Below are 25,298 nucleotides of genomic sequence, written 5' to 3' on the forward strand. Positions count from 1 at the left end.
TTTCCCCTTAGTCCACTCACCTAACATACTTCAAATACATTTACTTGGCACAGACAGAAAATGAAAAAAATTGTGTGCTCCAAATACTTGAGTGTCTGTTTTACTGAGACTTGACTGGGTAGAAGTCTGTGCTTTTACCATTGTTCTGGAAAATGTATCTTCATGCCCCTCTCTCACCTCTATCCTGTTTAAAGTAAATGGCATTTGTTTTATATTTAAAAAAAAAAAAGTTTTCTCCAGGAAACATGCATGAGTATATATGTGATTCAATTGTTTTTGTCTTTCTTGTTGTTGGGTGATGACACATGTTTATGAGTGATTTATTCCTTTTTTCATACCCAAATTCACACCTTTCATGCTTGATCCTTGAGACTTACATATAAAATACTAGATCGGAGTGGAGGAGCTATCATAGTGGTAGAGCACATGGCTTACATGTACAGAAAGGTTCCAGGTTTGATACATGGAACCACCAATAGCCAGAGTTGAATGATGCTCTGGTAAAAAGACGGGAATAGTAATAATATATCACATCTGACATGAGCTTCTTTATCTTCCACTTTCTCTGAAGAGGAGACCTCATAAATATGGAGGGACATAAAAGAGATTTCACAAGGCTTGCTGAATCTTAAATAATCTTCTAAAGGTTACCAAAGAAAATACATTCATATAACCAAAAATTTACAATGTTTAAATTTCATTACCGTATAATATATTGTTATCCTTTAACATAAAAACTTTGAATTTTTGTTTAAAAAAATAAAAAATAAAAGAAAGTTATCTTTTATCCTAAAGAAAAGTGACAATAACCTCTCCAGGCTTCAAAATGACCTGGTTAAATTCTTTATTCTTGGCCAAAGGATCTTTGGCAAACTTCAACAACAAATATCAAGTATTAAATACAATAATAGATTATTTTATAACTATTTATTCTGCCCATTACAGAATAAGTAAAGTATACATCTAACAGGCTGTGATTGTGAGTAAAGAACCAAACATGTCTGGATCCCCAACTTTAAGAAGTTGTGACAACACACTAGGCTTCTCTTTACTGTGGGATGTTGACCACTGCAGAGGCACCCTTTGAGAAGATGAGCCTGGGAAGAAGCCATTCACATAGAAGGAAATGCTGTAAGGATTCAGTAGTGATGTTAGTTATGATTCTGTTTGAGGTCAGGGATCTTCCTGAGATGGGGTGAGGAGATATGAATAGTTATTGATTTCCTCATGTTATGAACCAGCTGAAGACATACTTTCTTTTCCATAGACTAAACTTGAGTGTTTTTTTGACAATACTTTTTCTAATAAGTGCTAGGCACTGGGATATAGTAATGAGCCTGAACACAGTCCTGGTCTTTGGGAGGGCATGTATAGTTTGATTTGAGCTTGCATTAAGCAGCAATCTCAAATTTAATTACTTAATAGTATTCATATGGGGGTGTTATAATGTGATACAGAATACAATGAATGCATGACTTGGGTACAAGTCTGTAGGGATCACAAGATTTCTCCTAGGAATTTATGTTTATACTTCTTCTTCTTCTAGTGTTTGCCCTTCTTCCGTAGCCAGTCAACAGCATCAGGTTGAGCCTGGTGTAAAGTTTCGAGACCTCCTTTGAATCTGGAGAGGTGGCAGTCATTGACTATGTGGGTCATAGTCTGTCTGGAGCCGCAGGGGCAGTTCGGGTCATCTCTGGCTCCCCAGCGATGGAACATAGCGGCGCACTGGCCATGGCCTGTTCGATAGCGATTGAGGAGGGCCCAATCATAACGTGCTAGGTCAAAGCCGGGTTGACGCTCGCAGGGGTCTGTGATGAGGTGTTTGTTCTTTACCTCAACTGACTGCCAACTCTGTTTCCAAGAGTCTGGAACAGAGAAGTTCAGTGTAGGCGTAGGGGACCAGATTGGATGACGAGACATCAAGCATTGGACAGGGTGGGCGAAGATATCCACGTATATTGGCAGGTCCGGTCGAGCATAGACGTGGGAAATGAACTTAGATGATGCCGCATCCTGACGAATATCTGGCGGGCCGATGTTGCTAAGAACTGGCAGCCATGGAACCGGGGTGGAACGGATGGTTCCAGAAATTATCCTCATGGAGGAATATAATTTGGAATCGACTAAGGTCTATTAAATGAGGCAAAGTTAGATAAAGAGGAAATTAAGGTTCAGCTCAGCAAAAATAAAACAAATGTCACATGACAAATGAAGAGATTCTGATTCTAAAGGCTTTTTTCTTCATTGACTTTCTTTTCTTTCTTTCTTTTTTTTTTTTTTAAGATTTTATTTATTTATGAGAAAGACAGGAAGAGAGAGAAAGAACCAGACATCACTCTGGCTCATGTGCTGCCAGGATCAAACTCGGGACCTGTCGGGCATTAGGTCAGCCCCGCCTGCCATTGATCTATCTTCTTTCTATTTTGAGACCTGCCCTGCCTGCAGGGTAACATTAATCCCACCAGTTAAAACCATTGGAACAGTTGCTAAGGAAGTTCCCAGTGTGCCTTTTTCCTTTCTCCACCCCCTTTCCCTAGCCATTTCCATTTCCAACTTGCCACTTCCGGTTTTATCCTATAAAATTCACTTCTGTTTTTTGTTTCTCTCTATTCCTCTTTTTCGGTGTCCCATGGAGGACAACATGGAGGAGGGCAGGCATACAGACAGGGAGGCAGACGCCAGCCATTGTGGTTTGGCACCATGTAGCTTAACCCACTGTGCTCACACCTGACTCTGGGTCTCCCACATGAATAAAGAATTGTATTACCATGCCACCATGAGTTCCTGATCATCTCTCCTGTGATGCTAGCCTGGCAGGGACCTCATGCTTGACAGTCCAAAGCTTTATCACTGTGACACCTCCCAGACTACTTCATTGACTTTATTTTCTAGGATGCTTCTCCTACTCCCTTTATTAGAACCATATTGGTCTGTGTGTGTGTGTGTGTGTGTGTGTGTGTGTGTGTTAGATCAAGATTTTAGTTTTTAGATCAGCATGATTTGAAAGGTAGGCTACAGAGATTCCCCAAATACTACCTGTCCCCACATGAAATTCTCTTAATATATGATAGAATCAGGGCCAGGTGGTGGAATACCTGGTGAAGGACAAACATTACAGTGCACATAGACCCAGGCTCAAACCCCTGGTCCTCACTTGCAAAGGGGAAGCTTCATAAATGGTGAAGCCTGGCTGCAGGTATCTCTCTGTTATTTCCCCTAAGTCTCCCACTTCCCATCTCTATTTCTCTCTGTCTCTATCCAATAATAAATAAATAAAAATGTCCTAAATATAATAGAATCTCATTTTAAGGCTAATGTACTCATGTGTCCATTCAGTTAAAAACAGATGTAGATTAAGTAAATTATCTACATTATAAGTAATCAGGATCAGATGAGTTTCAATAGCCCAGGGAGCCTAATAATTACATAATTAAAGTAGAAGGACAACATACTCTATGCTACACCTGAGGAAGATGGGTCCTGATAATGGGGCAGCTTGGAACGTTCCTACTCATGACCATAGAATGTGAGCTCAGATCTACAGGGATGCAGAAGTCACTTGGCTCCTAAGCTGAATATGGGCCCCAGATCACATCAAATCAATGGTGTTTACAGTCAACAATATTTATACCCCTTTCCCATATTAGGGAGCTACTCTCTTCCCTGATCCAGCTTTCTAATCCTTTTTCCAACCATGACAACATCTCCCCAGACAATCACTTGGATCCACCTGCATATCAGATTTCAGGCTCAGGGGAAAAAGAAAAACTAATATAGCAACAGCCCTTTGGAATAGAACTAAAATAGGCCTACTAGTTATCTACAAAATGGAGGACCCCCCCCCCCAACTCTTCATCTGCACTATTCCAGCCTTTAGGTTCATGATTAGTCAACAATTTGTTTGGCTTTATATGTTAACTCTTTTCAGCCACCAGGTTCCAGATGCTACCATGATGCCAACCAGACTTCCCTGGATAGACAGCCCCACCAATGTGTCCTGGAGCCCTGCTTCCCCAGAGCCCTGCCCCATGAGGGAAAGAGAGAGAAAGACAGGGAGTATGGATCAACCTGTCAATGCCTATGTTCAGTGGGGAAGCAATTACAGAAGCTAGACCTTCCATCTTCTGTACCCCATAATGACTCTGGGTCCATATTCCCAGAGGGATAAAGAATAGGAAAGCTATCAGGGAAGGGGATGAGATGTGGAGTTCTGATGACGGGAATTATGCGGAATTGTACCCCTCTTATCCTATGATTTTGTCAATTTCCTTTTCATAAATAAAAAAAAAAAAAAAAGAGGGGTCGAGCGGTGGCGCAGTGGGTTAAGCGCATGTGGCGCAAAGTGCAGGGACCAGCGTAAGGATCCCGGTTCGAGCCCCCGCCTCCCCATCTGCAGGGGAGTCGCTTCACAGGCGGTGAAGCAGGTCTGCAGGTGTCTATCTTTCTCTCCCCTTCTCTGTCTTCCCCTCCTCTCTCCATTTCTCTCTGTCCTATCCAACAACGAATTGCATCAACAAGGGCAAAAATAATAACCACAACAAAGCTACAAGGGCAACAAAAGGGGGAAAAAAATGGCCTCCAGGAGCGGTGGATTCATGGTGCAGGCACCAAGCCCAGCAATAACCCTGGAGGAGGAAAAAAAAAAAAGAAAAGAAAATGATGGAATTCACTTCCACAAACCCTGCCTTATAAGAATTACTGAGGAGTCCTACATGAAAATAAGTAAAGGAATAACAACTCTAAATAAAATGATCAGTGGTAGAATAGAACCAGGAACACAAGCAACAGAAGGAAACAAAGAAAGGAAAGAGAAAGACAACATGGACAAAGTGATAGCAATGTTGGTATCTATACTAAATATTGTTAGTTAGACACAATGTTCATTGTGACCCAATGATATTCTAGGGAATTGAACAACTTATTCAAAAATTTGCGAGGAACCACCAAAGAACCATGAACTATCAAAACACTCAGGAGAAAAAAAGGAAATAATTGGAGATATCACATTCTCCAACTTCAGTTTATACTGCAAAGCAGTAGTAATTCAAACAGCATGGTACTGCAATTAAAAAAGAATGATGTCAACCAGACTTCCTTGGACAGACAACCCCACCAATATGTCCTGGAGATCTGATTCCCCAGAATCCCACCCCACTAGGGAAAGAGAGAGGCAAGCTGCGAGTATGGATCAACCTGTCAATGCCCATGTTCAGTGGGGAAGCAATTACAGAAGCCAGACCTTCCACCTTCTGCATCCCACAATAACCTTGGGTCCATGCTCCCAGAGGGTTAAAGAACAGGAAAGCTATCAAGGGATGGGATGGGATGGGATATGGAGTTCTGGTGGTGGGAATTATGTGGAGTTGTACCCTTCTTATCCTATGGTTTTGTCAGTGTTTCCTTTTTATAAATAAATATATATATAAGCAAAAAAAAGAAAGAAAGAAAGAAAGAAAGAAAGAAAGAAAGAAAGAAAGAAAGAAAGAAAGAACACTTGGATCAATGAAACAGAATCTAGAACCCAGATGCAAACCACACATATATGGCCACCTAACATATGACAAAGCGGTCATAATCACCCAGTGAGCCCACAAAAATCTAGCAAAATTATTATTCAGTAATAATTTATTATAAATTATTCAGTAAGATCCCCTCCACAAAAAAAAAAAAATGTCTAAGAGTTCAAGATTTTTAGAGCAGGAGACTGCCATGGGAGAAAGGATAGCCTGCAGGGAATGGTCTGAGACCACCCTATTGCCTGGGTATGAACCTGAACAATCACTCTCTGAGAATAGTATTGTTTTAAAAGAAAGAAAGGGAAGTGGGGGAGATGGCTCACGCAGTAGAGAACATACTGTACCATTTACTAGGACCCAGCTTTGAGCTCCCAGAGAGCACCACAAGTTTCATAAGCAATGAAGCAGTGCTGTGGTATCTCTCTGTCTCTCTCCTCTTCCTCTGCCTTTCACCCTTTATCTAAAGAAAACCATTAAACAAAATGCTTTTTTCAAAAAGTCTTTTGGGAGTGGTGGAATTGTGTAAGCATAAAGCCCCAGTGTGGTCCTGATAGCAAGAAAAAAATAATGGGTGGCCTGTTCTACTTTTACTAAAATAAACTTTCGGGGACTGGAGAGATAGCCAAATGCTTGAGCATAGGACCTGTATGCCTGAGATCCCAGAGGCTCCAAGTTCAGTCCCTACCACTGAATACTACATATGCTGGAGCTATGTAATGCTGTTTTTTTTCTCTTTCTCCCATAAAAATACAAACATATTTTAAAAATAAAAAAATAACCTTTTCCATTTAAAGTGATGTAATTACCACAGGAAGTCTGAAACTGAGAAATTCCATGCAAAGTCTTTATCAGGGAAATTTTGCCTGTCCAACTTTCTAGCCTTTTTTCTCTACTCTGATACCATTCTCTCTGACAATATTCTCATCCAACCTCAGGCTAGCTACCAAACTCAAGCAAAACTATCATAGTTGTGTGCCCCCAAACATGCCTTCTAGCTTTCTTCTACCCTAAAATCCCGAATCTCATCTGTTCTAATCCTACTTTTTGGTTCCTGTTCATTAACCATTTTGTCTCAACTTAGGTCATACCAGACACCAAGTTACAGATGCTACCATGACTCCATCCTGACTTCTCTGAGCAGACAATCTCACCAGTGTGCCCTGGACCCTCGCATCTCCAGAGCTCTGGTCTACTAGGGAAAGACAGAAACAGGTTGGGGGTATGGACAGACCTATGAATGCCCATGCTCAGTGAAGAAGCAATTATAGAAACTGGAAGTCTTACCTTCTGCTCTCCCAAAACAACTTTGATCCATACTTCCAGCGGGGATAAGTGATAGGATGAAGATAAGAGGGCTATAAACCCCAGCTCCATTAGTACCCAGAGAGAGAGAAAGAAAAGGAGAGGGAAATATGGAGGTAGTTATGTTGTCATAAGTAGCTTGGAGGGGAAGAGAGGAGTGAATCAGAAAAAAAAGGGGGCAACTGTGTATAAATGTGGACAGATAGTTGTAGAGATGATGGTTGGCCCATGTCTACAACCTGGGAACTGTGGTGGATTGCAGTGGGGAGGTTGAAGACTCAGAACTCTGGTAGTGGAAATGGTATGGATTCAAACCTCTGTTGACAATGTAATTCTGTAATATAAAAATAAATAAATAATTTTTTTAAAAAGAAATTTTGCCTGTCATAAGCTGGGTGACAAATTCCATCTTCTCCTTTCTAGCCAAAATCCCTATTAGAACTGTGCCCCCACCTATACATCATCACTACCATTTCAATTATCTGTTATAGATAAAAATATAAAGTCATGGGAACACTTGTATTATTTTACTTCCAGCTACAAAGCTCAATTTGTACAAATAATTCTGAGGTTAGTCTATATGTGAATAAGCAAAAATGAAGCAGAAATAGTTATTTTTAGAGGGAGTTTTCCCCATGTTCTTCCTCTTGGGTGGGAGGGGTGGGCAGGTAGAGGTGAGCAAATTGACTTTTCTATATCTGATGCATCTTGGGCATTAACAAGAAAGACTTTAAAAAATGTTTTAGAAATAATTATGACTCTTCTCACTACAAATAAACTTGAGAGTTCCCTCTGAGAGAAGAGACCTGAGCTTTTAATGAGAGGGAAGATGTTGATTTGAAGTGTCAGCCAAGTTTTCATGCATTATCTATGAGTTTAGGTATAGTTATGCCTGATTCCACATCAGTACACCCACAAAATCCTCGCTGGTGGCATATTGTATTTATCCCTGTCTCCAAAGACTGGGCCTTTGGAAGAATGATGGGGATTTTCCTAGATTGCAATATTGCTGACCAGTGCTGACTCCTCCATGAACCCCTACCATATATCTCTTCCCATCTTGGTGCATTCTTGCTTTGTCTTTTTAATCCCTTTCTTTGCTATAGTTGTCTGTCTGTTAGGGTTTTTTTTGTTTGTTTTCTTCTTGTCACTCTATGCTCACTTCTTAATGTCTGGTGCCAATGGCCCATCTCCAGTGAGCTCACTCTTAGAGCACACAGGGGGTGAGAAGCAACCAGTAGCTCATACTGGGCTGATTGATAAGGGTCATCTCCTATCTGAGGCCAGTTTATCAAGATGGAGGGTAGCTGTTTAATCTAATGAACATAAAACAAGACAAAGTAATCTGACACAACAAGATAAACACAGACTTAAAGTGAAAGGATGGAAAACCATCATACAGGCTAACGGACCACAAAAAAGGGCAGGAACAGCCATTCTCATCTCAGACACAATAGATTTTAAATTAAATAAAATAATAAAACAAGACAAAGTAAAATGAAGAAGAAAGAGTATGTGTTTCCATAAAAGAACAAGATTAACCTCCAGAAACAAAACTTAATAAAATGGAGATATTAGATAGACAGCCCAAGTAATTGTCATAAAAATGCCCCTGATCAAAAATAGGAGAGTAGTAAATGAACAAAGTGAGAACTCAGCAGAGATAGGAAAACTAATTGAATTAATAAGTGACTTCAGGAAAGCCATTTTAGAAAAACAGTATGGCTCTCCTTCAAAAGAAGAAAAAAATAGAAACTCTATCTGGTTATCTCATGTCTAGGTATTTATCTTAGAGTACAAACCCACTAACTTGAAAAAACAAACAAAAAAAAACCCTACTAATTTTGGGGCCAGGTGGTGGCACACCTGGTTGAGCACACATATTACAATGCATAAGGACCCAGACTCAAGCCCCAGTTCCCACCTTCAGGGGGAAAACTTTGTAAGTGGTGAAGCAGTGTTTCAGGTGTCACTCCATTACTCTTCCTCTCTATTATCCCCCATCCCTCTCAATTTCTGGCTGTCGCTATCCAATAAACAAATAAAGATAATTTTAAAAATGTTAAAAATAAAATAAGTGCAGTATTTTTAAAAATCATTAAATTGAAGAGATAGAAGTGCTACAATATCCATCATGGTATCATTCATTCACAATTGCTGAGATCTGCAAACAACCTAAGTGCCCATCAACTGATGACTGAATAAAAAAGATGCCATATACACTCACAATAAAACACTATTTAAAAAAAAAAAGATTAAATCTTATCATTTGAAACAACATGATTGGACCAAGAAAGCATTATGCTAAGTCAGATGACAAAGATAAACACTTATGATTTTATTCATAAGGGGAATATAAATTAAAAATGGACAAATAAAACAAAAGCTTTTAGACTAGAAGAACAAAAAAGTGGCTACCAGAAGGGTGGCTTGTGTAAATTCACCAAGAGGGGTCACATGTATGGTAAAAGATGCAAATTCGATTTTTAATGGTTAACGTAATGTTGTATATATAGGTGATACATAATACTGCACAACTGTCAGATTTGGAAATAGGACTAGAAAGCTGGATCAGGGCAGAGTAGCTCCCAAATATGGGGGAAAGTATAAAAATACCGTTAACTGTAGACCCCAAAAATCTGATCTGGGGCCCATGTCTATTCATTTCAGCACAGGAGCCTGGGTAGCATCTGTATCCCTGTCGGTTTGAGCTAGAATTCCATGGTCATAGCTAGGAACATTCTAGGCTGCAAGCATTTCGGGACCCATCTTCCTCGAGTGGCAGAGTATGCTGACGCAGCCTCCTTTTGGAGAGTGGGACGGTCCCTAGTAATGTTGTTCCATATTGAGGGCAAGGTCCTGTAGAGGCCCACAAGAGAGGCTATGATGTTGTTCCTGATGGAGATGACAGGTGACGGTGCATAGAGTGATCTGTTAAGAGTTTTAGGCCCATCATATCTATGTGGGAGTCTCAGGATTCCCTAACTAGGGTCCCGGATGATGGGGTGGTCTGGTAGCAACCAAAAGAGCTACCATTATAGTGTGATCCTCTCTTGTCCTTATTCAGCTTTTGTAGCATTTCACTTTACTTGATATGGTTAGACCTAGAATGATTGAGGGGAGTGAAATAGGAAGTAGGTGAGGACAGTATTTAGGTCTAAGTAGAAACTCTTCATTTAAGTGCCTTATGTTGTCTTTTTTAGGTCTTCCTAGTTCTTGCTGAACTTACTGAGTCACTGCAAACTATTGTGCTATTTTACTTTAAGGTCTATATTTTCCCTAACTTATGGGCACATGTGCACATGTGCTCTATCTCATGGTCCCTGGTCTACATATAGGTTCTGTGGCTTTGTTAGGAAGTGTGTCACCAGAAAAGGAATTAAGGAGTCCTATGAGCTAGAAAGCGGTCTCACCAGAGTAAGTGCTATTTCCAACTCTGACACCATATCCCAAGACAATATCTTTAGCTGACCTGCATGTTGACTGTCAGGTTCAGGCAAAATTTGTTAAAAGTCATGGACCCCTGTGTAATATACCCAAAATAGACCTCATAGCTCTTTCCAAAATGGAGACCGCAAATCCCATCTGCTATATTACCTTTACATTCCTGACTATTAAACAATTTGTTCTTCTTTATATCTTAATGCTTTTCAACCACCAAGTTACAGTTGTTACCATGTTGCCAACTTGACTTCCCTGGGCAGACAACCTCACCAATGTGTCCTGGAACCCTACCTCTCAAAAGCCCTTTCTCAGTAGGGAAAGACTGAAATAGGCTGGGAGTATGGATCAACCTGCTAATGCTCATGTCCAGGGGAGAAGCAATTACAGAAGCCAGACTTCCCACTTTCTGCACCCCATAAAGATCTTTGGTCATTACTCCCAGAGGGGTAAAGAATAGGGAAGCTTACAATGGAGGGGATGGCACACGGAACTCTGGTGGTAGGAATTGTGTGGAATTGTACCTCTCCTATCCTACAATCTTATAACTCATTATTAAATCAATAAAAATTGTCAAAAGATCCTGCATACTTGAAACCTATTTAATTTTATTAACCAATGTTACTTCAATAGAAAGACTTTATTTTATTTTATTTTTTAAATATTATTTATTTACTCCCTTTTGTTGCCCTTGTTGTAGTTATTGATGTTGTTGTTGTTGGATAGGACAGAGAGAAATAAGAGAGAGGAGGGGAAGAAAGAGAGAGGGAGGAAAAGATAGACACCTGCAGACCTGCTTCACCACCTGTGAAGCAACTCCCCTGGAAGCTCGAACCCCCAGGATCCTTACGCCGGTCCTTGTGCTTTGTGCTACCTGCACTTAACCCACTGAGCTACCACCCGACTCCCAATACAAAGATTTTAAACCAGGATGAGATAACACCTTACACTTCTTAGAATATTCTCCTACAGACATGATAGCATTAACAAGTTATCTTTAGGGTTTCCCCCAATAACTGCTTTGGTTAGGTGATATCATATGAAGAGGAAAGATTACCCCTCCAAGCTGGCTGAGTCTAGTCGACTTACATAGTCACTGAACTAAACTACATGTTTAAGGGGGCCGGACAGTGGCACATCCACACATATCATCATGTGGAAAAACCAGGGTGCAAGCCTCTGCTCCCCACCTGCAGGGGGAATACTTTATGAGTGATGAAACAGTTGTCTCTCTTTTCCTCTCTATCTCCTCTCCCCTCTCAAATTCTCTTTGTCCTGTCAAATAAAAATAGAAAGAAGGAAGGGGGCAGGGGGGGGCAGTGGATTTGTAGTGCAGGCACCAAGCCCCAGCAATAACCCTGATGGAAAGATAAATAAACAAAGAAACTACATGTTTAAGCTACTGAATGGCAGAGAAATTTCTTCTGCAGTCACAGATAACTGAAACACCTAGCCTGCTTTCCCTTCATTATTTTGTTTATTCATCTTCATCAGTTTCTCAAATAGCTGTAGAAACTCAGAGCTGAAATAAATTTGAAATCTTGTTTAATTTATTTTTTATTTTTCAAATGTACAGTGGAGCTGCCCTCTAGTTTCAGACCTATGTGCAAAGGAGAGATTTCTCTCCCCCCTGCTCCTTACAGCCGGCGGCGTGGCATGGCTGTTCCTGTCACTGGTTGCCACAGTCTGCACTAAGCAAACTGATTCCTCAACAGGTATGAGGTGCTATCTCATTCAGGCTTTTTATTTCAATTTCCCTGGTGATTGATGATGCTGATCACCTTGTCTGTCTTCTTTAAAGAAAGTCTATTCAGGTTCTTGGCATATTGTTTAATTGAATTACTTACTTTTGTGCTATTGAGCTACATATGCTCTTGGTTGTGGTAGTGGGAATTACTTCCTCTGTTGCATTTATGAAAGCAACATGAAATATGAAGGCGGTCAGTTTATATTAAGATCCTGATGTACATACACTCTACTTTTTTTTTTTTTTTTACTAAAACATCTCTATTGATGGCCAAAGGAGATAGATTTTTAAAGCTTGAATTAGGGGAAAGGTAGTAAATGCTGCAATGAAGAAAGTTATATTGAGGGTGGGAGGTAGATAGCATAGTGATTATGCAAAGAGACTGTCATGCCTGAGGCTCCAAAGTCTCAGGTTCAATCACCCGCACCACTGTAAGCCAGAGCTGAGCAGTGCTCCGGTGTTTTTCTGTGCCTTTCTCTTTATGCATCTCTCAAAAATAAAATAAATAAAATACTTTAAAAAATACTTAAAATAAAAATACTTTAAAAAAAGGAAGTTGTGTTGAACAAATAGAAACCTAGATTTCACTAGCAGAAAATTAAAGAAATATTAAATATGGATATAAAAACGACATACTCCTCATATGGCAAAAGACATGCAAACCTAATTTTCTTTCACATGCTTATTGGCATTTTAATTTTACCTCACTTATAATGCAAACTACTTCTTGTTATTATTAGTTTTCTGTTTACTAATTCACGCAAACAGTACACTGAATATGCCAGATACGGATTATGCTACATTGTAGAAGTAAAGAAATACCAAAGAGCCCTACCTCAACCTATATATAATTTAAAGAATAAGAAAACTAGAGGAAAAGGGAAAATAAAAATTCCACTTAAGTACTCTATCAAGATAGAACAAAATGAAGGATACTTTATGAGAAAGGCAATCTGAGAGACTAAAGGGAATTTCCTGACATGACGTAATTCAAACTGGAGCTGAGTACTGAAAGCTGGGAAACCTTCCTCGGCCTTTGGTCCATAGTCTCCTTGCCAGGGTTCATCAGCTGGGACAAAATTTATTGAGCATGTTTACAGGACTCTGGCCTGGGTGCTCGGTGAGTCATAACTCTTCTCCTTCAACTACCATGATTCCCCATTCTCAAAAGTGGGAGTTTCTGCCCAGTCATTTATCATCCAGTGAGTTGGGAAGGATTGGAGTTATCAGATTATTCAGACCACATAAGGACTGAGTACACCTGTTGTAGTTTTGCATTTGAATGCAAAAGAGATTTATTAATATTTAGTTGATTCTGCTTTGCCCTTACCTTCACCTCATTTCATCCAACAACTTTCTATTATTAAACAAAGTCAGTAAACCTTTTCATGCACTCAATTTCTGAATTTAGTACTTATCAAAGCCCTTTTGGACCTTTTGCTTTTACTTTCAATAATTCAGTCTTGAGATAAGATTAATAATAATGCATCTAGGGTTATTTTTTAATATTATTACTGGAACAATTTGGTCTTCTATTAAAGTGTTGGTTCTCCTGCCTTTTCTTGTTCATCAGATTATTAGAAAGTTTACAGCCAGCCTTTTCATGGAAAATCAGTCACATACATGGTCACAACCATGAAGCAGGAGAATAATAATCCCTAATTTCACAAAAGGTTTCAATTAATGTCTTTAAGTTCTACTGCTACATATTTGGAAAGACTGTGCTTTACAGTGTCAACCACCAGCAAGATTCTGCTTTGCATTCATGGTATTTTAAAACAATTTTGAAGGGGGTATGAGTAGATAACATAATGGTTATGCAAACAGACTTTCATGCCTGAGGCTCTGAAATCCCAGGTTCAATACCCCACACCACCATGAACCAAAGCTGATCAGTGCTCTGGTTTAAAAAAAAAAAGCTACTTATATGCGCGTACACACACAAAGATTTAATGTAAAAATCTGAATTCCTAGTAGGTTTCTAATAGTTAGATGATTTGGCACAATTCAGTCCTTATTTCAGTTCTCATCAGTATTGTAGAGTAATAGCTGCTTTCTAACAGACAGACTCCTGTTCTCCATTGTACTTTAGCCCCCACCCACTGGACTGCGCTTCAAGCCTTGAAGACATTTACTTTTCTACTAGTCTAATTTATCACTTTGCAGAAAAAGTTTGTGATTTGCAAAAGACACTACTTTTTTCTTGTTTTTTTTCAGAGTTTGGGGGGATGTTGGCATTCTGGCAGGGTGACACCAGCAGGAAAGCAAGCAACCAGCTCTCGCTCGCTCACTCAAGGGACGAAACAAAGTAAAGACACTGGGGAGAAATGATGTGCTTGTAAATCTCATTTATTGGCAGGTGGACATGAGTTTAAATAGAAAACCAAACAAAGAACATATTTCAAACATGTCAGAAATTACAGGTTTCTTAAAGGTCAGCTTGCCCCTATGGTAGAGGGCTGGTATTACAGGAATTGATGAGATACAAGACAGCTATTCTCCATGATGCAAGCAACTTAATTATCCAAAGGTATTTGGGAGAAGAATAGGGGTTAAACCAGTAGGGTGAGACAGAGAGAAGATGGATATCAAAAGGCCATATAGTTTGGAATTTCTCTTGTCTGGGGTCTGAGATATATGATGAAGTGTGTGATAAGGTGTGTTCTCCTCTGTGATCAGAAAGTGAGGTGAATTTTGAGTAAATGAATCTTAAATTAGGCGGCCATGTGGCCTGCAGTTAATTGAAAGGGGTATTGAGGTTTCTGTGGGCTTGAGAGTCAAGAAGGGAAGAACTTAGTCTGAGAGAAGTTTTCTCCCCTTTGCTCACCTCAGTTGAGAGAGACTAACAAGAGGGTATCTTCTCAGACCTCCATCCAAGGATGGGGGGAGTTCTCCCTAAGCTCTATCAAGCCTACACATAGCCCCACAGGGGGAGGTAATTTTACCATATACAATTTCACTGTTTTGGGCCCCTTATGCATATTGAAAGAGACAGAGAGACACCACAGCACCTGTTGCTATGCTTCACATTGGTTTGGTCTCGCTCTCCCCCCACCAGGAGAATTGGTTTGACCCTTGCTAGTTTCGCGCCTCTCTTTCTCCCTGCCCCCTATGCTACGTAGTTCAAGAGTTCTGGCTGAGGCTGCCAGAAGAGAAGGATGCAGGACATATCTGTGTGGTGATTGGTTTGGGTTATTTTATTGATCGTTGTTCATGAATAAAGAAAGATAGCTTCTCTGCCCAGCCATGTGTCTCTGGTCATCTCTGTCTACCGCTGTGAAATTAGCCGGCCTGCTGGAGCCCCGAACTTTAACAACATATGGCGCCCAACGTGGGGCGTGGCCTGCCCATCCCCCAGATAAGTGACAATTTGGCTACCTATGCACTATGGCCTTCTCTTTTGCTTGTGAAGAGAGGCCTCCAAAGGCCTCTGCCCTTTCTTCACAAGAGTGTTTCGCTGCTGGGCTGAGCTTCACTGATGGGAGAAAGACGACCCTGGACTCATGGTTGAGCAGTAGGCAGTATCTCTTTATTCACGTGGAATGTAGCACAATCTAAGCCGAGCTAAACTAAACTAAAACGAACAATGCTGTCCTTATATATACTTTCCAAGTAGAGTGTGAACAGGCTGTGACGTAGAGAGAGTGGTGAAAATCAGGGTGTGAGAAGGAGAGGGGGAGGAGCAAAAACACATCATGAACCAGTGGGGATTAAACCAATGCCCTGCAGTGGTTATGTAAATAGAATACAGTGGTTATGTAAATAGAATACAGTGGTTATATAAATAGAATACAGTGTTAAGCAGGGGATATTAAACCAATGAAACAGAAGGGATTTTTAGAAGCAGAATTAGAAGCATACCAACATTTTGCTGTTTCTGGAACATTTATCTCTTGACCACTCTGTGGTTTCCGCCCAACACCAGCCTGCAGGAGCCCAACACCAGCCCACATGAGCCGGCTTTCCACTGCGTGGCGCGGGGCATTGGGCGCGGGCTCCCTCCACACTGCTAGGCGGCTGCAGCCCATCATGGCCGCCACCCCGGTGCACCTCAGCCCATGCCTTCTGCACAGCTGGCCCACCAGCCCTCCTGCTATGAAGTCTGGACAGATCCTGGACCACCTGGAGACTGCGGGCTCCCTGCCAAAACTGGGCCCCCTGGTCGAGATTCTCAACTTGGGTCTGAAGGCAGACGAGCTAGAATACACAGAGATTCGTCCAGAGATGGCAACCTACAATTCCTAGAAGTGGAGCTTTGCGGGAGGCCACCTCCAGATGGTGATCTTCCCAACAACTAAGACAGTATAGATCTAAATTCGTGTTTAAAATGACATGTCTTCGGAACAAAGGTTTCTCTCCTTGTGTATTAAAGACCATGTTTATGTGTGTGTTTAAAGTTTGGTAAACATTAACTTTAAGGTTAAAAATGTAACTTTAAGGCTATATTCTTACCAGACAGAGTTAAATGAAAAAGGTTTTCAATGTAATTCTCATAAAGATAAAATTAACTTACATTTAAAGTCTGAGTTAAAAATTAGTTAAAAATCAATATATTTTAACTAAGTTAGTCTAAAAAAAAAACCTGCACACACCTAGGGTGTGTCTCCATCTTGAATGGGTGTAACAAAAGGTTAAAAAGATGCTGTTGATATGTAAAACTGTCAAGTTCCTTCTCAATTAAAAACGTTAGATTGTGCTATGATTATGCTAATGATTCTCATGCATGAGGCTTTTTTTCCCCACGGTTCTTAAGTTTACCTTTCCACATTCTATTGTTTAAACTTTAAACAACCTTAAAATCATACTAAAAAAGACTTCCAATTGTAATAGAGTTATCAATTGTGATAAACTTCTAACCTGCTACAAGTTTTGTTTCATAGTAAGTAAATTGCAGCTGTCAAGTTCTCTACAGAAAAGTGGAATTCCAGCAGCTGACCTTCCTCATACAACGTTCCACCCCCTGGCATTCTTCCGTGGACATCTGCTTTGGACTCACACTTCTATCAGACTCACTGGTACACCTCTGGGACACTTTGTACAAAACTAGCAGCTTCCCTTCATGCTGCTGGGTTTCTCAAAGACTGACTGCAGCCAGCTGCCTTGGGACTCTAGGCTGTTCTCCGCCCCCATGCTAAAAAACGCCCGTCGAGGCAAGTAACACCCCCAGAGGCAAAAAAAAAGGTCCCCCTCAGGCCTTCCCTTGGCAGCAAACTGGTTCTTGTTGCTCACTTACATGTTTCTCCATGTTTGTGCCAGTTTCTTTAAAAAAAAAAAAAATGCCTGTACAATATAGGTTTCTGTTCACCCCACACCCATGATACTATGGTCATTAAAAAGAAAAGGGGGAATTGTTGCTATGCTTCACATTGGTTTGGTCTCGCTCTCCCCCCGGCAGGAGAATTGGTTTGGCCCTTGCTAGTTTCACGCCTCTCTTTCTCCCCACCCCCTATGCTACGTAGTTCGAGAGTTCTGGCCGCGGCCGCCAGAAGAGAAAGATGCAAAACAGATCTGTGTGGTGATTGGTCTGGGTTATTTCATTAATCATTGTTCGTGAATAAAGAAAGATAGCTTCTCTGCCCAGCCATGTGTCTCTGGTCGTCTCTGTCTACCGCGGTGAAGTTAGCCCGGCATGCTGGAACCCCAGACTTTAACAACAAGCACTAAAACTTCTTTTTATGCCATAACACTTCCTGCATGACACCAGGACACAAATCTAGACTAGACACATAGCAAGGCATGCACCTTGCCCAATGAGCTATCTTTCTAGCCCTAGAATTCAAGATTTCCCTGTGTTTAGGTTTAGTTATATGACAGGAAACAGAAGTTGAACACAGTTTGCTTTTGAATAGCAAAGAGGACCACCTGAGAATGCAATAAGACTAGGATCACTCCAGGAACCCACCAAGCCACAGATGAGTGCAAACAGGTGTAACTCATAGATGGAGGGTGTCGGGCTAGTGTAGCGAGGGAGAGAGATGACCCTGGAACCAAACTCGTGGCAGCAAGGCAATTCAAATCTTTATTCATGCAAGTGCCCCAGAGTCGGGTGGTAGCACACCTGGTTAAGCCACATGGCGCAAACCTCAATGGCCGAGTCAGCTTCTTGGTCTGCACCCTGCCCTCCTCCAGGTCGTAACACAGAAGAGACAAAACAGAAATGGAAGTGGCTTGACAATACCATACATGGTTCGGAAAGGGGTGGAGAAAGGCAAAAGGGGCCAGGAATGGTATGGACCTCCCCAGCAACTGTTGCTAGGGGTTCAACTGGTAGGATTAGCAATACCCTGTGGAGAATTAGGAAGGAGACCTTTAGTCATTTGCAAGACAAAGCAGAATATTGATATGTAGATAATAAAAGGAGTGCAGGGTGGAGCAGGCTTAATGTTTAAGGAATGCTGGTTTCCAGAGGCAGAAAGATGCAGGATGTTTTTGTGAGGCAGGGAAGACTTATGTGGCTGGCGATCTTTTGAGGTTCCTGTGTCCCCCCTTTTGCTCAACCCCTCCATAGAGAGAGAGACTAACAGGATGGACTCACCTCTCAGGTCAAGCCCTGCCAGGCTCCACCACATCCCCACAACCTCCCTACAAGAAAGACTTAAGGAGAGCTTCCTGGAGCTAAAAGTCCATACCTACTCAGGAGTAGCTGGTACCCGCCCAACAGTCTGCCAGTTGAAACAACACCTATGGTCTGAGTTTTATCAACAAAGACTGCCGAAAGGAGGAGAACTGAAGCCTTACCAAGTTACAACTGTGGGTCTCCACGGTTCTTGCCTCTCAGGGGCTGGAATGGCAACAAGGAAGCCCTACACTGACATAGGGGGTGGGGGCAGAAAATTGGCTGGGTGACTTAGGAGAAAATCTACACTCCCAGTGGTCTGGAGGTATGGCTATATAGTAGGAGGCTTTTCACATAATTCTCTTGATAAGTTAGAAAAAAGGGTGAATGATTCCCTCAGAAATCAAGATATATTCAGAAGCACAGAGCCATAGCGCTCAGCTTGACTGAGCTCCAACTGTAGATGAAGCTGGGATTAGTCTCAGGACTTCAGACCCTCAGGACATGGAAATCACTTTGCATAACCACTGTGCTATCTATCCCCCCACCCTGTTTTATCTCTTGGTCAAGAGTGAGTGATTAAGATAAACAATATTTGTTTTTTTAAAAAAAACAAACTGTTAATTTCCAAAACTGTGAACTCTTACAACCTTACTTAGACATAAGTCTATTCAGGCAAGTGAGATTAGAGGATTAAAAAGTACAGAGAAAGGGACCTCATATCACACCAAATATAATGGTTAACCATAACACAGTCTGCTTTGTCACATATTTTGCTTCCAGATTCTGTATTTCTCATTTATATCCTATCTGAGTTATTCATTGTGGTTGACTGAATTCAGGTTAGTGTTCTAGCAAAAATGGCAGAAAGAATGACCAATATGAATTGAGAGAAGCATGCAGGAAAGTGAGCCCCACCCTAGAGGTTCCAGGACTGGAAGAAATGTAGGCTTTATAGAGGAAGCAGAGGGGTTCCTATTGTCTTAGGGTTTAAGAAGGCAATAGATTGGGGGTCGGGTGGTAGCGCAGCGGGTTAAGCACATGTGGCACAAAGCACAAGGACTGGTATAAGGATCCCAGTTCAAGCCCCCGGCTCCCCACCTGCAGAGGAATCACTTCACAGGTGGTGAAGCAGATCTGCAGATGTCTTTCTCTCCCTCTCTCTGTCTTCCCCTCCTCTCTCCATTTCTCTCTGTCATATCCAACAACTATGACAACAAGAATAATTACAACAATAAAACAACAAGGGCAACAAAAGGGAATGAATAAATAAATATTGTTTTAAAAAGCATAAAAAATGGAAAAAAGAACGCAATAGATAGTCACTGCTATAATCAACTCATTTGGCAATTGGGTTAACTTTGAAAATCCCATTGTTAGGATTTGCTGTATTATACATGACCTCACCATAATTTATGTCCTTTGACATTATTTATATATAGCTGTATGTTATAAAGTAACCCCACCAGTTACTTCTGTTCTCCTTAGTTTAAGCTTTTAGGAAAGTCACTATTGCAAAGAACAAGTCATTATTAGAAACGTATTAACAATCTGAGCCCACTGTTAAAATTCTTTCTGATTGCCAATTTGAAGTCTTAAGTGCTTAGACTGAAGGAACATATACTCAGCCTATGGTCTATGCATAAAAAATTCTGATATTCAATCAATTTTCTGTTATTAATTAAATAGTACTTAACTTAATGTGGGGGTTCATTTGAAATGTTACTGCCACACATGGATTCCACACAGAGTTAAATTTTATTTTGTCCTTGGACTTTTGAGACTACAAGTTAATAGGAGCGTACATCAACACCATTCCTACCACCAAAGGTCTGTGTCACCCCCCCCCCTGCTCTTTCCCTCCCCCCCCCCCAGTGATGCTAAACATCTACCCTCACCCTCCACCCAGAGATTTTTACTTTGGTGTCCTACTCCAAACTCAGCCAGACTCTGCTTTGAGTTTCCCTTTCTGTTCTTCTTTCTCAACTTCTGTTTATCAGTGGGATGATCCCATACTCGTCTTTGTCTTTCTGATTTATCCTGCTTAACATAATTCCTTCTAACTCTATCCAAGATGGGTCAGAGAAGGTGGGTTCATTGTTCTTCACAGCTGTGTAGTATTTCATTGTGTAAATATATCACAGCTTTCTTGGCCATTCATCTGTTGTTGGGCACCTGGGTTGCTTCCAGGTTTTAGCTATTACAAATTGTGCTGCTATGAACATAGGAGTACACATATATTTTTGGTTGGGTTTTATGAAGTCCTTTGGTTATATCCCTAGGAGAGGAATTACTGGGTCATATGGAAGGCCCATCTCTATCCTTGTGAGGGTTCTCCAGACTGCTCTCCACAGAGGTTGGACCAATTTACATTCCCACCAGCAGTGCAGATGTGTTCCTTTGTCCCCAAAGCCTCTCCAGCATTTGTTGCTGCTGTCATTTTTGATGTATGTAATTCTCACAGGTGTGAGAGGGTATCTCAATATTGTCTTTATTTGCATATCTCTGACAATCACTGACCCAACTTATACTGCATCTGCTGGTCTTAACCTAATCAATGTAACCAGTACCACCTCGGTATGCTTCACTTCAGAATGTGTCCAGAGATGTCAGGTGTGGAATGTCAACCCTTCAGTCTCAATACTTGGGGGAGACCTTTCCTTTCTCATAGGACTCCTTACTTCCATTTCAGGTGGTTCACTTCCTAACAAAGCCCCAAAACCTACATATAGACCAGGTCCCATGAGATAGGGCATATGTACTCATGTATCCATAAATTAGGGCAAAATATGTCTTAAAGAAAAAGTGCACAAAAGTTTGCAGTGAGTCAATAAATGCAGCAATAAAGTAGAAAGACCTAAAAAGACACCATATAGTACTGAATGAAACAGTTTCTACTTTGACCTAGATATACTCCTCGCCTACTTCCTATTACACTTCCCTCAGTCACTCCAAAGCTAACCTTATCAAAGTAAGGACTACAAAAACTGAGTAAGGGCAAGAGACTGATATACTTTAATTATGACTCTTTAGCCACTACCAGACCACCCCACCACTTGGGGTCCTTCCTAGTTGGAGAGCCCTGAGGTTCCCATATGACATGATGGGCCTAGACCTCTGATAGATTCCTCTCTCCACCGTCACTGGCCATCTCCACCAGGAACAACATAATGGACCCCTTTGTGGGCCCCCCTTAAGACTGTTCCATCCTCTGAAAGGAGGTTGGATAACATGCTCTACTTGCCATTTGAGGAAGATGAGTCCTGAAATTGGTGCAATCTGGAACATTTCTATTGGTGCAATCTGGAACATTTCTACTCCTGACCACAGAATGTGAGCTCAGACCTACAGGGATGCTGAGATTATATAGGTTCCTATGCTGAATATGGGCCCTAGATCAAATCAAGGGAGTTTACAGTTAACAAGATTTATACACTTTTCCCATATTTGGGATCTGCTCTCTTCCCTGATCCAGCTTTCTAGTCCTTTTTCCAGGCATGATATCATCTCCCCAGACAATAACTTGGGTCCACCTGCAAATCAGATGTCAGGCTCAGAAAAAAATCTAGTAAAGTCATAGGCCCCTTAGAATATACCTTAAAATAGACCCACTAGCTTTTTCCAAAATGGAGACTTCAAATCTTCATCTGCTATATTCTAGAGTTTAGGTTCATGATTAGTCAACAGTTTGTTCTGCTTTTTATCTTAATTATTTTTCAGCCACCAGGTTCCAGATGCTACCATGATGCCAACTGGACTTCCTTGGGCAGATGACCCCACCAATGTGTCCTGGAGCCCTGTTTCCCCAGAGCCCCACCCCACTAGGGAAAGAGAGAAAGAGGCTGGGAGTATGGGTCGGCCTGTCAACATGCATGTTCAGTGGGGAAGCAATTACAGAAGCCAGATCTTCTACCTTCTGTGCCCCATAATGACCCTGGGTTCATACTCCCAGAGGGATAAAGAATAGGAAAGCAGGAGTTGGGTGGGTTAAGCGCATGTGGCGCAAAGCTCAAGGATCCAGGTTCAAGCCCCTGGCTCCCCACCTGCAGGGGAGTCGCTTCACAGGTGGTGAAGCAGATCTGCAGGTGTCTTTCTCTCCCCCCTCTGTCTTCCCCCTCCTCTCTCCATTTCTCTCTGTCCTATCACAACAACAATAAAAAGACAACAAGGGCAACAAAAGGAAAAATAAATAAATAAAAATTTTTTTTAAAAGAATAGGAAAGCTACCAAGGGAGGGGATGGGATACAGAGTTCTGGTGGTGGGAATTGTGTGGAATTGCACCCCTCTTATCCTCTGGTCTTATCAGTGTTTCTATTTTATATATAAAAATTATTTTAAAAAAGAATGACCAGTATAAAACTTTAACCCAGCATAAGTAATCATGGCTTGATTCTTAACACTGTGATTTTTGAAGAGATTTGACCATTTTGACTTGTTCCCCTCCTCAACCCCCATCTGTTTTTTTTTTTTCTTTCTTTCTTTCTTTCTTTTTTGAAGAACATTGTGGTGAGTGGCTGTGAAAGAAATAGCAAATATCTTCCTGGTCATTATACCTGGGCATCCCAGGAGAGAGGAAAGACTTCTACTTAACTTAATGGGGGGTTCATTTGAAATGTTACTGCCACACATTGATTTCACACAGAGTAAAATTTTATTTTGTCCTTGGAACCAGAGGGGCCTAACTAGAATTATTATACAATCTTCATGAACTTCTTTCCAGTAAAACATCCAGTTTGTTCTTTGGGATAAGCCACTATCCTAAGATATATGTTGGAGTTTTAGCTACAGAATCCGGTTTCATACTAGCCATAAGTAGCTGCAAAATTCCAAAATGCATGCTTTCCTCAACTCTCAAAATATCTTCGGGTGGTTACTAGTTTTGTTTGTTCCCTAGGAAGACAATTAACAGAAAACATTGCCTCTATATGTTTAATGAATAAGAGATCCAACCTAAGAAAAACAGAAAACCTCAGACTGACTAGTGCTTTTTTTTTTTTTTAAAGTTTTTCCTTCCCCAGACTTAACAATGAGGTGCTTTGTGAGCTTCAGCTAAGGTCGATTTGGCACCTCCTTTACAAAGAGCATGTGCAGAGTATGACAGGCTATCAAGGAAGCCACTTCCCACATGTGCTCTTCTGCTTCCCTCATTGGTGTTTGGAATGAGGAGGCTGGCTCCTCTCAGGGAGCTGGGTGCTATGACAGATTTGACTTTTATGCAAGGAAATAAATACTGAACATCTGATGTACTGCTTTATACTTAAAGACCTCTTGGGACGTGAACTTGTAAGGTAAGCAGTGCTCAGCCACAATTCTTGAACTTTGAAACTGTAAATGTAATTTGAGGACGTTCCTTGAAACTCTTTGTTTAATGTGAAACTTTACCATGCTGCCTCCCCTGCTGCCTTTGAGAATATAACAGCTCACTGTCAAACAAGCACACACAGCTCTGACTTCCAAAGAGGGGGGAAAAAAAAGCCACTGCTTTAAAAATAAAAGTTCTTCTGTCTTGAGAATACTGACAAAGAGTTGTACTTTTTAAATTTGTGTGGGAGTGTCCAAGATAGGCTGCATTTTTTCTCTGCTCTAAGTGTAATCAGTATCTTTAAAATGGAATCAAATTCTCTGTCACTTGAAAATGGATCTGTGTGTAGGACTAATCCCTCTGAGAGAATCTCCCAGTGGAATTGCTGCCAAATGTTAGCCCAGGTTTGTAGGTCTATATTCCAATACTGAGCCCCTGCCTAGGTCTTAGAGGGGGTTAACTGAGACCATCATGCCACAACTGTGTTAGTGGCACTCTGCAAGATGTGGCTTATCTACCAGGCTCAGGTGCTAGTGTGTGCATGTCAGTCCCTTACGATTGTGACAGCTGAAATTTGGGAGGCTAGGAGATATTATATTTGCAGATTAGACATGAGAGATTTGTTAGAAACAAATGATACAGGGAATAAGTTCACCAGTATATGAGGCAGTTATTTTTCTTTCCTAATAATTTTGTCAATGAAGTCCAATTTGTCTGTAGCAATCTGTTGGATTTTCTGCTATTGTATTTAAGTTTGGCCAGTCTTCACACATGGAGTACTGGATGCCTTTTAGCTATGCAAGTGATCTGCTTACAAGAGAGTTCTCTAAAATACTTTTATTTTTTTGTAAAATATAAAATATTTCTCTGTTTTAGGAAAAAATAAGATGTGGTATCTTCTGTCTATACTTTGGGGAGCATAAAAAAGCCAGAATATACTCATGCTGATTATTTTCTTTTAGAACTTTGTCCAGACACTTCTACTGTCATAGTTTGCCTTTTTCAGTTCCCTGGGACTAAGTCAATTGTGACTATCTCAAACTCCTAAGATCTCCAAACTCTGTTTTGCGCTGTCTTCATAAAGAACACCAATGCAGGGGCCAGGTGGTGGTGCACCTGGTTAAGCACACACATTACAGTGAGCAAGGACAGCAGGTTCTAGCCTTTGGTCACCACCTGCAGGGGAAAGTTTCACAAGTGGTAAATAGAGCTGCTGGTGTCTCTCTCCCTCACTTTCTCCCTCTCCCCTCTCAGTTTCTCTCTGTCTCTACCCAATAATAAACAAATGAACATTTAAAATAATATTAAATAAAAAATAAATTTTAAAAATTTTAAAAAGAACACCAATGCATATCCATACAAAGCATTCATACTCTGCTTGTTCTAGTCTTTCTGACTCTAGATAGTGGTTTATATTTCTAAATAACCCTCCA

The 25,298-nt window shown here is 41.0% G+C and overlaps 1 protein-coding gene and 1 long non-coding RNA gene across 3 annotated transcripts in view; one reads left to right on the forward strand and one right to left on the reverse strand.

Annotated features, from left to right (window-relative positions):
• Positions 1-25,298, reverse strand: part of LOC132538640 (uncharacterized) — a 915,711-nt gene that overhangs the window by 108,811 nt on the left and 781,602 nt on the right. The gene's annotated exons all lie outside the window — the stretch shown is intronic.
• Positions 23,759-25,298, forward strand: part of STARD13 (StAR related lipid transfer domain containing 13) — a 576,918-nt gene continuing 575,378 nt past the window's right edge. The window contains exon 1 of one of the 2 annotated variants that reach the window (XM_060191640.1): positions 23,759-23,851. The gene's annotated coding sequence lies outside the window, so the exon portion shown is untranslated. The remainder of the gene's footprint in view (positions 23,852-25,298) is intronic. The other variant, XM_060191639.1, reaches the window with a different exon arrangement.

This window comes from Erinaceus europaeus, chromosome 5 (assembly GCF_950295315.1).
Source record: "Erinaceus europaeus chromosome 5, mEriEur2.1, whole genome shotgun sequence".
Classification (NCBI taxonomy): domain Eukaryota; kingdom Metazoa; phylum Chordata; class Mammalia; order Eulipotyphla; family Erinaceidae; genus Erinaceus; species Erinaceus europaeus.